The sequence below is a fragment of the Talpa europaea genome (genome assembly GCF_964194135.1).
Source record: "Talpa europaea genome assembly, chromosome: 15".
Classification (NCBI taxonomy): Eukaryota; Metazoa; Chordata; class Mammalia; order Eulipotyphla; family Talpidae; genus Talpa; species Talpa europaea.
In genome coordinates, this window is record NC_140083.1 from 79,298,412 (window position 1) to 79,316,413 (window position 18,002).

The following is an 18,002-nucleotide window of genomic DNA, read 5'->3' on the forward strand; positions in this document are numbered from 1 at the left end:
ATAGTTGTTCATATAGCCCTTCAAATGAGTGTTTTTGCAGTCTCCAAAATGCAGCTTGAAAAGATATATGAACAACTATAGCAACCCACATGGCGCAGCAGATCTCTTCTGTCTCGCCCGCTGCTCCCCTCAACAGTGTACTTCAGTCAATCCGCCTGTTCTGTTCCCCACTCTGTCTGCATTTTGGAGACTGCAAAAACACTCATTTGAAGGGCTATGTGAACAACTATGTTCACTGCAGCACTGTTTACAATTATCAAGTTATGGGAACAATCTAAGTGTCCAACAACAGATGTTCTTGCGTTCTCTGGATAAATACTAAGGAGTGGAATTCCTGGATCATATGGCAGATCTATACATTTTAAGGAACCTCCGTATTGTCTTCCACAGTCATTGGGCCAATCTACATTCCTACCAACATTGTACGAGGGCTCTTTTTTCTCCACATCGTCACCAGCATTTGTTGTTTCTGTTTCTGTTTTTATTTTTTGATGTGGGCCATTCTCTCAGTTGTCTCTGGGGAATCCTCTCACCTCCCCACCTCTGGCCTGTACCCCAGTTCTTGTATGCATAAATAAATAAATCTTCAAAAAAAAAAATGAAAGGAGTATAAAAATTCTGTTATTAAAAAAATTTTGGAATAATTATAATCATGTGAAATGTAAAGAAACACAGGAACAGACAAAACAAAACCAAAACAAATCCTAGAAATACTGGAGGGGAAGGGAAGAGGTTGAGGAACAAAGTAGGGAGGGAGCCCAATGGTCTATGGTAAAGACCTAGGGGTGCTTTGGTGGTGGGTGTGGCGACACACATCTGAATCATGTACAGTGTTGTAAACCAGTATTTCCTCAATAAAATAATAAATAAAATAAAAGCCCTGAAAACTGGGAAGTTACCTTTTTGCAAGGAATATTTGTTGCATGTGTAAGGGAATGTCTCCACTTAGCGGGGTGTCCCTCCCTGTTCAGGAAGAAAGACTGGGCTGCCAGTGAGGTCTGCAGACTGTGAGCAGAATGTGCTAGACTGGGGGCGCCTAGCACTGCTAGGTTTAAATTCCTCCGTGTCCCATAGTTTCTGCCCAGTTAACAAACATCTCCTTACCAAATATTTGCGTTTCCCATCTTCCTGTGATTTGCCTTTCTTCCCTCCTAGCTCAGACCTCAAGTCCCAACATTCCTCTTTTGTCTTTAACTGAAGATGGTATTTAATGTGATGGCGGGAAAACCAGGTCTCTCCCGTGTGTACTGCTTATTTTATTAAACTTTTGTTTTTCTACCATGAATCTGTCTTTATGACTGGGGTGTGTCAGCCAAGAACTGAAGGGTAAAGGCAAAGTGATTCCTGACACACACTCTCACAGCATCAAAAAGCATCTGGGTTGTGCTTTTTTTTTTTTTTTTTTAAAGATTTATTTATTTATTTATACAAGCACTGGGTACAGTCAGAAGTGCAGGAGGGTGAGAGGATTCACCAGAGCCAGAGCGGGGAGCAGAGCAGGCAGAGTGACAAAATACACTGCTGAGGGGAGCAGCGGGCAGCTGGAGAGGTCTGTGCACCACGTGGGATCCTCCTCCGGTGGCCGGGAGCAGCCGGGGATGGAACTGGCACCGCAGAGGTTTCAGGCAGCTTCTCAACCCAGCGCTCAACCGCTGCGCCACCGGGGAGGCCCTGGGTTGTGCTTTTTGAAAGTGTCCCCTGTACAGGCAGGGTTGAGCACCAGACTCAGGCTCCATCCACCACCAAGACCTGGAAGCACACTCTCCTCACCCCAAAGCGCAGGCCAGAGTGAAGGCAGAGCCCTGCAGGCTACTGGCTGCCCTGCAGGGAGCAAAACAGCTTGGCTGCTCCTGACACCCCACCGACACCCCACCGCTCCCTGAGACAGGGTCCCACTCAAGGTGAGGACAGCATTTGGGCGACCTTAGTGAGGGAAGTGCAGGGTAGGGACTCACTGGGGAAGGCTGTGGGGGTGGGGGGAGGCTCCCTGGAGGAGCCTGGGAAAGAGTGGAGGCCTCCCCTCAGCGACACTGCAGACAGAAAGAAATGTCCCAAGGCGTGTGGTGTTCAGGTCGCCTGGTGCAGGAGGGAGAAAGGACCAGGGGCCAGCTGCAGTCCTCTGCCCAGCCCCACTCTCAGCCCAGAGAAGTTCTGAGGCCTGAGCTGCTCGGTGAGGGGAGCTATTGATCTGAATTTCCTGCCAGCACCCCGAGGCTGAAGGAGGGGAGTAGGGCAGGAACCCCAGGTGTTTGTTACTTCCTGGTTTTATTCGCCCATTCATTCATCCTGCCACTCATTTGCTTAGCAGGGACTAGCGAAAGAGAGTTTGGGGAAATAGTTATTTGTTTCCTTTCACACCTGTTAGGTGCAGGTAGGCTCTCCTTCCTTCGGTCGCTGTTGAAAAGTGACCAGTAAGTGTCTTTAGTCACCAGCGTGGTGTAGGGGGGACTTGCCGCGTCCCGGGTGCATGCTGGGAGGGCGCTGAGCCGGGTCCCTAAGAGCTTTCACTGCGTAGCCTCTGTCTTCTCAAAAGGTCAGGTAGCTTTTGAGTAGACCTTTTCTAGTAAGTGTCTCCCAGGTATGGGGAACTGAGGTTAATTGAGGGAGGTGCTGTAGACGGAGGGAGAAACTATTACCATCACTTTAAAAATGCAGTTTACCTAGATTTAGGGCTATCTCCGGAAACAAGTTTTTAATCAGCGAGACCTATCTTAAGGCAGGGCCGACATCCAGAGGCAAGGGCTCGTGACATGAAGTCACCCCCTTGTGATGTGACATCTCCCCTCCTCTCTCCTTGACACCCTGTCCCCCTCAGCACAGGACCCTGGGCTAGCCCTGATTTGTTCCATTTTACTTTAAAATTTGTGACCATGTAAAAATCCTCCATTACGTATGCTATTCAATTGATTTTCCCTTTGCAACCCATCTGAAATGATTTTGATTACTCATCCAGCCCAAGAAGAATCCAGAGCAGTGGGAGCATTTTCCCCTAGGCCCGGAAAATTATCTATTGAGGAAGACAGAATAATAATGCCATGTTTTCTAATTCTGTAATGACAACACTTACATAGTGCCAAAAATGCCTTACAAATATTAACTCATTCAGTCTTCGCAAGAACCCTGTGCAGTAGGGGCCATAATTGCTGTTTTTACCAGATAGAGCAACTGGGACGAGCAGGACCAGGGCCTGCGAAAAGGAACGGAGCACAGGAACATTCTAATGGCAACAGCAGGGTCAGCTTCGGGTCCCAGGGTCCCTCCAGGAGGTCCTGAGGACTCACGGGTGGGCAGGATGCTGAGGCTGCTTCCTCGCCTCCTTGCCTCAAGTCAGTTTCATCTGGGATGAAGACTTCTGAGTCTCTGCTTTTCTTTTTTTCCCAAAGAGTTATTTTATTTATTTATGCATACAAGAACTGGGGTGTAAGCCAGAGGTGTGGGGGGGGGGGGTGAAAGGATTCACCAGAGACAGAGTGGGAAGCAGAACCGAAGAGTCTACTGAAATCCACCGCTGAGGGGAGCAGCGGGCGAGACAGGAGAGGTCTGTTGTGCCATGTGGGTCACCTCCCTGGCCGGGGATCAAACTTGTGCTGCAGTGACCGGTGATAGCTTCATAGTGCTGCATCTCCACTTTTCAACCCCCCCTCCCCAGTCCAGTGCCCAGAGAAATCTAGGGCTCTGAGTCCTTTGTGATCTGAAAAACATTCCTCCAGGGGCCCCCTTAAAAGTCAGTGACATGGGGTTGGAATAAGAACCTTTGAATGCCTGAACCTGTGGGAGTCCCAGCCTAGAGCCCACTCCAACACAGAGCCCAGCCCCCAGTGAAGGCCAGGGTGCCTTTTGCTCATACCCAAAAGGGGTACAGAAGAGGAAGTCACCCTGCCCTGAGGGGCTGGCATGGTCCTCTTGGTTTCCATATTTATTCTACCTCGGATATGGCCACCACGGAGCCTTCCTCGGTCTTCCCATAGTCATTGTCAGGGCCTAGGGGGAATGATGGTTGGGATGGGCAGGTCGGGGTACATGAAAGGACAGATACAGCCAGGCCCCCTGGTATGGCCGCCCCCAGCCTCAGTCAGACAATTGCAGAGCTGGTGACCCAAGCACACCACACAGCCCACTCTCGACACCACCCAGGTGACCAGGTATACTAGCTGGGAAGCTCTGCCTTGGGACGACCAGTCTACTCTGGTGACGCGAAAGAAGCGAAAGAAGAATAATAAGGAATGGGGTACAAACTGGGCCCCAGCTCATCTGGGAGAGAAGTCTCAGGGTTCAAGGGCACCTCTCAGAGCTGGAAGTCATAAACACCCAGGATCCAGGCCCATCCTGAGTTTAATCACCCACCATAAACTCAGTCACCTCCATGAACAGGCAGGGCTGAGGGGGTTTCCTCAAAAGGGTGCCGCCCCAAGGCCAGCCCTGCCCACCTATGTCCCCACTTGCTGGAGTGGGTGGAAGCAAACGTGCTGATGTGACTGAAATATGACTGCATGATCCTTGAAGCCATCTCAGCTTCCTCTTCTGATACCAGCTAACAGCCCACACAGCCCCTGGGTCCTCGGACTCCACCAGCAGTATTAACAAAGTTTTATGGTTTTATATCACTCGAGGATTCCAGGAATGTGTCTTCATTCTGAAAAGAATGCGATTTTCTCCAAAGGGCAGAAGCTAATGAGAATGAGTAGGTATTTTCTGAGCTCCTGCTGAGTTCAGACACATAAAAATACAAAGCTCAGCCCTGGCCCCGGGACACACAGGAGTCAGGTGCTCTGATAGAACAACAGCCCCTCTCACATGCCACTTGCCCTCTGCACCCACAAGTGCCCTCACAGCTGGTGGGTCACGTCCCCCACCTCTCCCTCTCTCTCCCTCCATCCCCCCCACCACCACACACACACATACACCACCCCTTACCTCGCCTACCCACCCTAGTTACGAACACACCGCCCTTCCACGCACAGCACGCATGCACTGCACATCCAAAGCCAAACCCAAATGCACATTGTCCCTGGGACTTTTGATTGCAAGGTCAGACCCAACTCAGACTGGCTTCAACATGAGAGAGCATTTATTTGCTCACATGGCTGGGCAGTGAATTCAGCTGTGAATTTGGCTTTTAGCAGTCACATGAGGCTCAGTGATGGCATGAGAGTCCCGTCTTTCTCTGCTTCTCTTGACTGTTTTCCAGTGTTAGTTTCCTCCTCAGATGTCTGTCTCCACGCGCTCGCAAACACGGCCATCAAGAGCGTGCCTCTTGCCCGATCCTTCCAGCTAAAAGTCCCATGGCTGATTCTCACTGGGTCGATTTAGGTCTGTGTGGGTACAAAGCCTGTGGCCAGGGGACTGTGAATCTGTCATTTTGAATATACCCAATCATGTGTCTGGCCCCCCAGGAGGGGTGGTCAACCTCACCTAAGTTGTTGATTCACCAAAAAAGGGAAGAGAAGGTGGACAGGTTAAAAAAAAAAGGAGGGGTCCTCTCCTGGGCAGTGCAAGGGGTTAAGCAGCCACTGCAGCATGAGTTCGATCCCCGCCCAGGGAGCTCCCCACATGGCGCAGCAGACCTCTCCTGACTCACCCGCTGCTCCCCTCAGCAGTGTATTTCAGTAGCTCCACTGTTCTGCTCCCCACTCTGTCTCTGGCGAATCCTCTCACCCACCACACCTCTGGCCTGTACCCCTGTTCTTGTATGCATAAATAAATGAAATAAATCTTTAAAACAGAAAAATGCTACCCACACTAACTCAAATGTACACAAAGAAGACATGGATGCAAAGAGAAGGGCAGGAATATAAAGATACTGAGCCCCTGTGTAAATACTTCAGATGAGTGATTCAGACATATATTATGAGACTTCCGAGGAAGGAATAACTGTGTGAAGTGGATTTGGATTTGATCGAGTTACCCCCCAGAAAGTAAATACAGATAGAATGCTTTGGAAATGCTATGAGTCACCGGACAGGAACACATTTCTGTGGAAAATGGCAGAAAGGGCAGGCGGTGAGGCGGGAGTGGCTGAGGCTTCAAGGCCAGACAGAGTTTGTCCTGTAAGTTGCAGGAGCCACCAAGGTGTGAGGGCAGCAGGGTGACTCAGGGAGAGCAGGAAGGGAAAGTGTGCCAAGACATGTAGGTTAGACGGTTGGGAAAAAAGCAACAGGACAGGTAACTAGACTAGAAAAGAGGCTTCTGCTGACTGCCTGTAGGAAGCGCAAGGTGTGGTGGGATGGTTGGCGGGGAGGGAGAAGGGGTTCAGAGGCACTTCTGCCCAGTCCACAGTGGGGTGAGAGCACTGGCTCAGAAGAGCTGAAGGTGACTAGAAGGTGGTGACAACTGAGGCTATATGGATACGTTCATAGCACAGTAATTAAGGGACACCATGCAAAAGCCCACCATCATGCAAAACAGAAGCTGGCAAATCCAATTCTTAGGGCCCAAGCCATGCAAACTGAGCCCTGCCTATTGACACCTCATTCCCTTCCCTCCCCAACTTCTTTTTTTTTAAAGATTTATTTATGCATGCATGCAAGAACTGGGGTACAGGCCAGAGGTGTGGGGGGTGAGAGGATTCACCAGAGACAGAGCGGGGAACAGAACAGGCAGACTGACTGAAATACACTGCTGAGGGGAGCAGCGGGCGAGACAGGAGAGGTCTGCTGCGCCATGTGGGTAGCTCCCTGGACGGGGATCAAACCTGTGCTGCAGAGGCTGCGGATAGCTTCATAGGTTGCACCTCAACCCCTTGCACCACCACCTCCCCCACATCTTAAACCAGGATTTTTCTCCTCCCAAGGAAGATGGCTGTGCTGAGGGTGTGGTGGTGCTGGTGCTGGTGCTGGTGGAGGTGGTGACGGTGGAGGACGTGGACACCGTGACATCTGCTGACTTGGAAGGCAGGAATGGGCTGGGCTTGGGACAGTGGGGGCAGTTTAACCCTGCGAAGTGTTAGGCCAGCCCCGTGGCAACACGATTCAGTGTGTGTTTCTGTGCCCCCAACGGACTTCCAGGCCACGGGTATCCACCCCTCAAGCTGTGCCCTGCTCCCTCTCACCTTCCCTCCTTTCTCATTTCCCCAGGTCTCCCAGGGGATCATCTTAGAGAAGCTTGAGCAACAGCAGCAGCGTCCAGAACATGGGAGACAGAGGAGAAAAAGTCTTCCCTGGGGAGAAGATCATTTCCCTCCCAGAGCTTCTGACTAAGCAGGATCCAGCCTCTCCTAGTCCCTCTGGTTCCCTCTCACCCTCCACACCCAGGTCCGCCCTCCCTGTAATGACCTGTTCCAGCGGCGTCCAGCGCCTGCAGAAAGTCTCTCCACCTATGCAGTTTATGGAAACAGGGACCCTCCCCCTCTTTCTCTGCCCCTTCAGTCTGGCTCCATCCCGAGCAACATCAGCAAGACCTCCCAGGCTTCTCCCCCATCTTCCTCCTTAGAATCTGTGATTAGATATCCGGAATTGGATCCGGGCTCAGGCAATCCAGTAGCTAGGAGTTCCTTTAAGGGGGTAACAACAGCTTTAATTCTTACAGAAGCTATGAAATAAGCACCATCTCTATTTAGGAGCTGAGGAAACTGAGCCTCAAGGTTAAGAAGAGCTTATATGCTAGAGAACAAATAAATGGGAGAGGCAGAACTGGAGCCTGCCTGTCTCCAACGCCATGTCTCCCCTCCCTGCCTCACACCACCCTCTCCCTTTCCTTGCCCAAGAGCGTACCATATGCCAGGCACTCCCCAAACCATAGACTTTTATAGCCTCATTTAATCCTCACAATTACCTCTATGAGAAAAGTACAAATAGCCACATTACAGGATACGGAAGCTTAGAAACTTGTAACATATTTCCTAAGGTCTCACAGCACTTAAAGGCCATGATCAGAATCTGACCCAACTCTGCTAGCTCTGAAACCCAAAGTTAGGTCTCCCCGTCCTCTGGCTCTAGCCAGAGATCTCTAAACTGAGAGATGCAGGAGAAAGGACTGCAGCTGTTCCAGGCTGGGAGGAAAGCTCTGAGGAGCCAGCACCTCTGATAAAAGCTGCTGTGGGGGGAGGCTCAGGAATCCCAGGACAGCTCTCCACCTTCCACGCATCTGTGAGCAGGCACACCTGCCAGCCTTCTCAGTTCTGCAAATTCCTACTACCGCACCCAAATTGCTCTGGGAATTGTCATGAAAATGAAATCATTTTCCTTTTGAGAATTGTCTAAAATAGCATTGGGAGTAATGTGGAGTAGCAAGAAAACATAAATCAAAAACTCAGATAAATATTCTAGTTTCCAAATGGCTGTGTGCCATTGGACAAGTTACTTCTTTCTATGAGCCTCACCTACAAAGAAAGAGCAACGTGATTTATTTTTAAAACTTCCTCAAGTTATGTTTTATTATTAATGATCTTTAAATTAATTTGGTTTTGAGAACTTCAAATATCCCAAAGTGATTGAATGTAGTGGAGAAAGCCTTAAACTTGAAATCATACTTGATTTGATCTCTTAACATCTCTCATATAAAAAATAAATTGTGGGCCTCCCCAGTGGCGCAGCAGGTTGAGCGCAGCACTGTGAAGCTGTCTGCAGCCACTGCAGCGTGGGTTCGATCCCCGACCAGCCAGAGAGATACCCACATGGCGCGGCAGGCCTCTCCCGTCTCGCCCGCTGCTCCCCTCAGCAGTGTATTTCGGTCCGTCTGCCTGTTCTGCTCCCCACTCTGTCTCTGGTGAATCCTCTCACTCTCCCGCGCCTCTGACCTGTACGCTAGTTCTTGTATTAAAAAAAAAAATACATCTTTAATAAAATAAAATAAACTGTATGACGATAATGGTGATAAGAGAATTTCTTTGCCCTGGGTGGGCCTCTACTCTGATGGCAGAAATGACAAGCTCTCCTCCATGAGCTCACCCTTCCTCCTGTCTTTCCTCCATCCACCCCGCCCCAGGCAAGGCTCTCCTTTCCAAAGCACTGAAAGGGAGCACAAGGGATATACTAAAGGAAGGACTGACGAGTCCAGTAGTAGAAATGAGTGCCTAGGGAGAGGGTCTTTTCTCTCTCTGACCCAGATCCCATCAGGCTTGCACAGAAACCACGCACAGATGAGCTTGGGAGCCACAGGCCAAGCCAGCATGGTGAAGAGATGACCTCGTGGGAGTGGAGGAGGAGCTGAGCCAGTTTTTGGAAATGGCACTCTCAGAAGTCTGCAATTGGGGGGGGGGGGGGGTTAGACTGAGCAAGCAAGGCCGGGGCTGGGAGGAATGCATCCGAGGTATGCACACGCAGGCAGACTGACCACCTCACCAGAAGGAGCCATAAACCTTATCTTCCACCACTGGAGCCAGGAGAGCTATCTCTGGAGGCTGCGTCAGGGCTGTCGGGGGTAGTGGGCCCCGACAATAAGTGAGTCACCACTGGGTGTGTGATCCATCCGGAAATGAGATTGGAGCAAAGAGAAGGAGAGATGGATCGGGATCTAGTGGAAGGTAAGTGCCTCAGAGGCCTACCAGCCAGCCCCAGGCCGAAACTTTCCCTGGGGGAAGTTAGGTCCCAGGCTGGACCTCACTGTCATTCCACAAGCCCTCAGTTCCTGAGCTCTGGGTTGATGCACCGTTCTCCCTGGGGCCTAACAGCTCTCACTCTCTGTGCCATCTTTAACTCCTTCTTTAAAAACCATAGCTGACTCCCTTCTCTCTGGGAGGACAGGAGAAGGACCCAGAAAGTCAAGGGACCCATGTCCAGATACCAGCGCTGCCTCCCTCGCCCTCCCCTTCCCCCCACCATGAGTCAGACCTGGGTCCTGGGTCCCCTGGAGGGAGGGGGAGAAAGGAGGCAGTGTTCCTCTGATCTCAGCGTTCCTGAGAAATTTTCCACTTCCCTGTAATGTTCCCTCCTCCTTGCAGGCAGGTGAGAGGGGCCCCCCCTGCTAGGAGAGGTGACATCACTGCCAGCCCCAGGCTCTTAGACACGTACACACACTCTCTCTCTCTGTCCCAACTCTCTGTCCCCATGTCCCTCCACCTCCCCCACTCTCTTTGGTGCAAAATGTCCTCTCCCAGTGTGGAGCCAGACTGATCCTCTATAAACACCAATTTGATCCCATCACTCCCCGGCTCAGAGCTTCCCATTCCTTTAGCTTAAAGGTCAAACTCTTTGGAGCCCTCCCCTCCTGGCACCGGCTGCCTCACTGCCCAGCCCAGGTCTGTGCCTTCCTGCACATAGCTCCTCCCTGTCACCTGCACCTGCTGAAATCTTACCCTCCCCGCAAGCCCTGGCTCCAGTGCTCACCATTCATTCTGCAAACATTTACTGAATGAAAATCACACGCTAGGCATGCAGCCTACTCTGGTCTCCAAGGCCGCTGGAAGCAGCCACTTCCAGAGACCCCAAGAACAAGCCTTTGTTACACCCCTGGGCTGGGTAAAAACTGCCTGAGCTCCCCTTCCTGATTGTAAACATGGTCCACAGGCATTGAGGATCTGCCAACCAGGTAGGCTCCATCGTTGTTTCATACGCGCCTCACACCGACCTTGGGAGTTCTGTATTATTATCCTTATTTTCAGATGAGGATTGCGAAGTAAGTTAGTCAGAACAGTAACTGTCCGGGGTCCCCACACCAGCACCAAGCCACCTCCCTCAAAGGCAAGGTCACATCTTACACATGTTCCCCCTACGCACCCAGCACAAAGAACTTCTTTGATTCCTTTCCTGACTCCATCTTCGCGGCAGCGGCAGCTGTGACCGCGCTCAGTTGCCAACATGCGGCTCTTTGTCCGCACCCAGGACCTCCACACCCTCGAGGTGACCGGCCGGGAGACGGTCCCCCAGATCAAGGCTCAGGTAGCCTCGCTGGAGGGCATCACCCTGGAAGACCAAGTCGTGCTCCTGGCAGGCACGCCCCTTGAGGCAACCTTAGGCCAGTGCAGGTAGAGGCCCTGACCACTCTGGAAGTAGCGGGCCGCATGCTAGGAGGTAAAGTCCATGGTTCTCTGGCCCGTGCTGGGAAACTAAGAGGTCAGACTCCCAAGGTGGCCAAACAGGAGAAGAAGAAGAAGACTGGGCGGGCCAAGCGGCGGATGCAACACAATCAGTGCTTTGTCAATGTCGTGCCCACCTTTGGCAAGAAGAAGGGCCCCAATGCCAACTCTTAAGTTTTTGTAACCTTGGCTTCTCTAATAAAGCCATTCCATCCAGTCAAAATAAAAAAAAAACTTGTTTGATTCATGGAGTGAATGAATGAATGGGCCTATGAGTCATTGCTACCCCACGGAACGCTTCTGCACTCTGATCCCTGCGTCCTCTCCCCACGTTCATTTTATCCTGACTTCTCTGTTCCCTCAGCATGCACTCCAAGGCTCTGGAAATCAACAGAGGAAAAAGCTGTGATTATTGTCATTGATTCCAGCGACTGGCGTTGGGGCTCAGGAAGAACTCTCCAAGGCCGGAAACAGTCCAAAAGAGGTATTTCAGGACAGGAAGTTTCCTCCCTCTACCCCCGCTATACCCACAGTCCACTGTGAGTCTCAGCCCTTCTCTCTACCCACTCCAGTTCCAGGAAGGCTTGAGTGAGGTAAGAAGGAGAAACAAGACCAGCCACAGTGAGGAGGCAAGAAGGGGCCTAAATTCAGTGACTCATCATTCTGTGTCTCCCCAAGTGAAGAGGGGGCACCTGGTCACTTGAAATTCTAGCCAGTCCCTGCAGAGATCTTCTGTAAACTGAACAAGCGGAGGAGGAAGAGCTCTGTTTATCCCCAAACTAAGAGGCAGCCGTGGCAACAGAGGCAGGGCCTGCAGGGCAAGGAGCAAAGGTCCTTGCCAAGGTGAGGGACCTGATGCCAGCCTGCCAACTGACTGCTCAGATCATGCCAGCCTGGCGTTCCTTCTCTGCTAAGCACCCCCTTGTGGGGAGAGCCTGTCCTGAGAGCTGGGGAGAGTGTCCTGAAGGAACAAGCACCATTTTACAGATCCACCTATGTGCCCGTTTCCTGCAGAGACAGACATCCAACCAGAGGGAACGATTTCCACTGATTCTCCCTCAGTTCAGACCTTCATTCTCACCCGACTAGAGGAGCACAATCATTTGCCGTCTTCTCCTTTTGCAACTTTCCAAAACATCCAGCTGGAACAGTCTTGCCAAAATGCAATTCTGATCACTTTGTGTGTCCTTGCAGCCCCTGAAACAGGAGCCCTCCGTCTTCGGTGCATCCCCAGGGAGGCCCAGACTTCAATCCCAAAGAGTATTAGCCTGCAGGTGGGGGTGTTAAACGAGCACCTGCGTTCAAAACACGTCTCTCAGCAGCTATGGCACAAAGCAGAGTTGAGAAGCGGGGAAGTGCAAACTCTTCGAGGCTTGCAAGGTCCCCCTCTCATCAACCTTTCCCACTTCATCTCCTGCCTCTTCTTTTTATCTACTGTCCATTGACTCTCCATAGAGTCAACAAATGTTCACTGAGCACCATAAGGGCAGGCCTCGGAACACACCGGTGTACAAAACAGACATGGTCCCCGGAACTTACAATCCAGTTGGAGAGCAAGAGAGCAGGCTGATAATCACACAGTGAAGATGTACATACAAACTGAACGGTTTAGATATGGGATGATAGAGGGAGTTCGTGTAGAAAGGTCTCGGGTCGCAGGAGGGCACCATTTTCCAGAAACAGAAAAAAAGTCAGTGTAGCCATATCAAAAGGAAGAAATGGTCTAGAGGGAGGGAGACCACTATTCAGGGTCTAGTCAGCCACTTTAGGGTTTGGGTCTTTACCATAAGAATAAGAATAATATATATCAATAACAACTGATATATATACAATTTTATCCAACAATAGAAGAAGATGTATGTTTCTCAAGTTCACAATGAGCATCCACCAAGAGAGACCATATTCTGTATCAGTAAAACAAATCTAAACAAATTTAGAAAAATAAAATCATACAATCTATGTTGTCTGACCATAAGAAGCTTATGCGAGATGTCAATAACAATATCTGAAAAGTCTCCAAATATTTGGGAATTAAACCACATACTTCCAAATAACCCAAGGAAAAAAGAAATCACAAGGTAATATTGGCAATATTTTGAAATTAATTAAACACTTGTGACACAGATAAAGCAACGCAGATGAGAAAATTTATAGCATTAAATACTTATTTATTAAAAAAAAAAGAAAGCCTTTAAATAAAAACCTAACTTTCCAAGTTAAGCAACTGGGGGAAAAAAAGGGCAAATTATTTTTTTAAGATTTATTTTATTTATTTATACATATAAAAGCTGGGGTGTAGGCCAGAGTTGGGGGGGGAAGGGTGTGTGAGGATTCACCAGAGCCAGAGTGGGGAGCAGAACAGGTGGATTCACTGAAATACACTGCTGAGGGGAGCAGTGGGCAATACAGGAGAGGTCTGCTGCACCATGTGGATAACTCCCTGGTGGGGGATCAAACTTGTGCTGCAGTGGCGGCTGATAGCTTCTTAGTGCTGAGAATTAACCCCTTGAGCCACCGGGGAGGACCAAGAAGGGCAAACTAAAGCCAAAGTAGGCAGCTTTCTTCCCTGCCTGCCTGTGACTATGCAGGTATCTCTCTTTTCCTTTATCTTTTTCCTAGTAAACCAGTCCTTTTAAAATGTAAAAAAATATAATCCAGACAAAAAAGTGGGCAGAAGAGCTAAAAAGACACTTCTCCAAAGAGGAAATGCAAATGGCCAACAGGCATATGAAAAAATGTTCAACATCGCTTGTAATCAGGGAAATGCAAAGTAAAACTACCATGAGATACCATCTTACACCAGTGAGAATGGCACATATTAAAGAAACTAGCAACAACAAACGGTTGGCAAGGATGTGGAGAAAAAGGAACTCTCCTGCACTGCTGGTGGGAGTGCAAAATGGTCCAACCACTATGGAGAGCTGTGTGGAGATTTCTTGACCTACTAAAGATAGAGCTTCCATATGATCCAGCAACTCCACTCCTAGGTATTTGCCCAAAGGACACAGAAACATCAATTCAAAAGGGCACCTGCACCCCTATGTTTATAGCAGCACTGTTTACAATAGCTAAGCTATGGAAACAACCCAAATGCCCCAAAATAGATGACTGGATCAAGAAGATGTCATACATATACACAATGGAATATTACTCAGCAATCAAAAAAGATAAACTCATGCAATTTGCAGCAACGTGGATGGCGCTGAAAGGGATCATGCTCAGCGAAATAAGCCAGAAAGAAAAAGAAAAATACCAGATGGTCTCACTCATAGCAGGAATCTAGAAAACCTAAATAAGGGACCAGGAAAAAGACTAATTATAATAAAGTAAAAATCAAAATCAACAAGCAACTATAAACCAGAGACACACTGCAGGGATAAGGGGGGAGCAGGGATTAGGGTCAAAATAAGGGGGTGGGGGTGGGAATTATATGGGGACTATAACCAAAATGAAAATGCATACATTGTGCAAAAATGAAAAATGATGTAAGAATAATATAAAATAAAATAATTCATAAAAAATAATAAAATAAAATATAAATAAATAAATAAAATGGAGGGGACAAAACAACAAGCAAGAAAAAGACAGGAAATAATCAGCTAAAAAGCAGAAATCAATGACCTTAAAAACAGAAAAACAGTAGAAGAAAGCAATGAAACCAAAAGATGATTTTTTTGAAAAGATCAAAACTATTGATAAACCTCACACTGGGAAAGACAGTGGGAACAAACTGTGGTGAGAGAGGGGATACCCGTATGAACCCCACAGACATTAAAAGGTTAATAAGGAAATATTTTGAACAAACTTGGTAGCTATAAATTTAACAACTTGGATGAAATGGACAAATTCCTTAAAAAATGCAAACTGAGGGGGCCTATGAAGGTGGCACAAGGGGTTAAGATGAAGCCTATGAAACTATTCGCGGTGGCAGCACAAGCTTGATCCCCTGTCAGGGAGCTACCCACATGGCGCAGCAGACCTCTCCTGACTCGTCCGCTGCTCCCCTCAGCAGTGTATTTCAGTCAGTCTGCCTGTTCTGTTCCCCGCTCTGTCTCTGGCGAATCCTCTCACCCCCCACACCTCTGGCCTGTACCCCAGTTCTTGGATGCATAAATAAATAAATCTTTAAAAAAACAAAAAAAAATAGCACATCATTAAAAAGAAAAATGCAAACTGAGATCACAGGAAGATGCAGCAAAGAGGCAGGGCTCCCCTCCTCCAAACACACACAACAGAACTCATGTGAAACAAAGCCAGAAAACCCTGCGGGAAAAGCTGACTACCACCTTACAAAATAGGAGCAGGAACACAATGGAAAGTATCGGAAAAACTTTAAGTGAACTCTGTTCAGATGATAACAGGGCAGCACGACCCAGAGAGGGAGGGACAGCTGCCATGCAGGGCCCCCTGCAGCTATTGACTCCCAAACACACCAACACCTGGTCTCCTAACACCTTGAACTTCGCTTTTTTGGTTTTTTTTTTTAAGATTTATCTATTTATGCATATAAGAACTGGGGTGCAGGCCAGAGGTGTGGGGGGTGAGAGGATTCAGCAGAGACAGAGTGGGGAGCAGAACAGGCAGATTGACCGAAGTACACTGATGAGGGGAGCAGTGGGCGAGTCAGGAGAGGTCTGCTGCGCCATGTGGGTAGTTTCCTGGCTGGCCAGGGGATCGAACTCATGCTGCAGAGGCTGCGGACAGCTTCATAGGTTGCATCTTCACCCCCTGCGCCACCAGGGAGGCCCTCATTCATTTTTTAAATCAAAATAATTTTCAGAGCTCCCCCATATGCCAGTTTCAGGGCTCAGCACATTCCTACTCTGCCGCAGATGCCTTTCCCTCTGTCTTTCCCTTCCTCTATGGTTCTGCTCCCAACTGGGCAGCCCCCCCACCCCAGTCCCCTAACAGCGCCCCCAGGATTGCTGAGAGGAGTCATCCTCTGGCCACCTCCTGCCTCCAGCCCTTCCCAGCCTCAGGCCTTCTCACTTTCCCAACATACCCCTACACTTTGTGGAAGTCCTTTCAGGGATCACTCTTAACAAGTATGGGAATCAGCTAAAGACACCCCCACACACACACCTCAGTTGTTGATCTAAGCACCTCCCTCTTCAGGGTTGAGTCAGAAATTTCCAGCGAAAATGATAACACAAAACCTGAAGGATTTCAGGCCCTCCTAATCTTCCCTGAAGGCCTAATCTCCCACTATCTGGTTTCCCCGGAGCTGTGGGCTGCAGCCTGCCTTGGGAGAAGGTGGGGAGATGGAGAAAAGGGCTGACCCACCTTATCAGGGTCATCTCTGAGTTGACTCAGGCGTTAAACCTGCCTCTCAGGTTCGGGCTCTGGTCAGCAGGACAGGACAAGGGACTCCAGGGCAGTTGGGGGTGGGGGAGGGAGCCATTTCCCCTGCTCAGGACTCCCCACTGCTGAGTCCCTTTATTCTACAACACCTCTGTTGTCTTTGTCCCCCGAAAACCTCTCGCCAAGGACCCTCCAGCTCCGACCTCTCCCAGCACCGACCTCACATTCATTCCCCTTCCCCGTCTCCCACCCCACTCCACGTCCCAGTGCTGGGAATCTAGGGGTGGAAATTCCTACTTCTCGCCTCTTCCCCAGCTCAGCCAGAGTCTCAGACTGAATGAAGGTCCCCAACACTGAGGAATCTGGAAGCGGTGTTACAGAGCAGGCTGGGGCTGGAAGCCCGCGGTTGGTATTTGCCCTGTGCTGCAAGAGGTCAGGAATGCGGCCTCCGACATCAGCTGGGGGAGATAAGACCCCTTGGCAGCTCCCCCTCCCGCCCCAGACTGAACCTCCACAGGCCCCTGAAGTTCCAAGCAATTGGGGGTGGGATAGGATCATAGAAGGATCTGGAAAGGAGCTTTGTTAAGAATCCTGGGATCTGGGCCTGATCCTTAGTGGAATTCAAAGTCCCCTGGAGGTCTTAAGTGACTTGGAGAAAGACCTAACACCCCTGAGTCATCTTTACAATTAAACTGACCCCCCTCACCTTTGCCCTCCTGGATGTGTTGGGGTCTTACTCTACATTAATTCGTATTCATTCAATGAGTAATTGAGTGATAATTCACACTCATTGGCACACAAGGAGATAGACTGGACGGGCCTTATTATTCTCCCTTTACAAATGAAGAGACTGAAGTTCAGTTACCGACTTCCCTAAAGTACTCAAGTTAGCTAACTCCAAGCTTGGCAAAAACAGCGAAGACAACACATCACATGTTTAATCTACATTCTTTATTGTGCAATTCTACACAACATGACAATTTTGGAAGCCAATGGGGAGGAGGGAAAGAGGAGGAATCTCTTTGATTGGCTGGCACCTCTCATCTCCCAGAAACTTCCATGCAAAATGAGTGGCATTCATTTGTATATTATTTTGTATCCCATTTGCCTTTTGGCCTTCAGGCCAGCTCCTGCCCCTGGCCAGCTCCCACCCTGACCTTCCCCTGGCCAGCTTCCATTAAGCATAGAGAGGCTGCCCCTCCAGAGAGTGGCAGGCCTGGGATAATCTAGGTAGGACCAAATCCTCCCACCTCCCATCTGAGCTGCACCTCCTAACTGGCTGGTCCACTGGCCCAGGTCCCTTCCCCACCCAGCCCTACTCTCCTGTCTCCCCCCATGGCCTCAGTTCAGCTGGCAGCTCAGTAAGAATCAATAGGTTCACTCCAGAGCAAAGAGCACGGATGCAAGTTAGGTCAGACCTGCTGGACAGACCAGAGCTGGGAGCTGCTGGTAATGACAGACTTGACTTCCTGGTGCCTTCCCAATTCTCCCATTCATTTAGCATGGGTGGTGGTCATCCAGCTTCTGGGGTGCAGGGAGTACTGGGAACCTCCCTACCTCCATCCTTCTTAACCATATCCTGACATGAGCTTCCTGGAGGAGGCAGCCTCCTGGGGATAGGCTTGGGATGGAAAGAGCCTTATGAGGTGATGCAGGGGAGTGAGGGAGCCCAGAGAAATGTCCTAGTGGGGGGGGGGGGGGCGGGGCTGGCACCGGGGCTGGATCTTGGGTAAATGGTTTCTCCGTGTGC

General features: G+C 49.7%; 1 pseudogene across 1 annotated transcript; it reads left to right on the forward strand.

Annotated features, from left to right (window-relative positions):
• The first annotated feature begins 10,730 nt into the window (after positions 1 to 10,730).
• On the forward strand, positions 10,731 to 11,168 carry LOC311184631 (ubiquitin-like FUBI-ribosomal protein eS30 fusion protein; annotated as a pseudogene). Its single transcript has one exon. The product of its transcript is annotated as a ubiquitin-like FUBI-ribosomal protein eS30 fusion protein (transcript).
• The last annotated feature ends 6,834 nt before the right edge of the window (positions 11,169 to 18,002 follow it).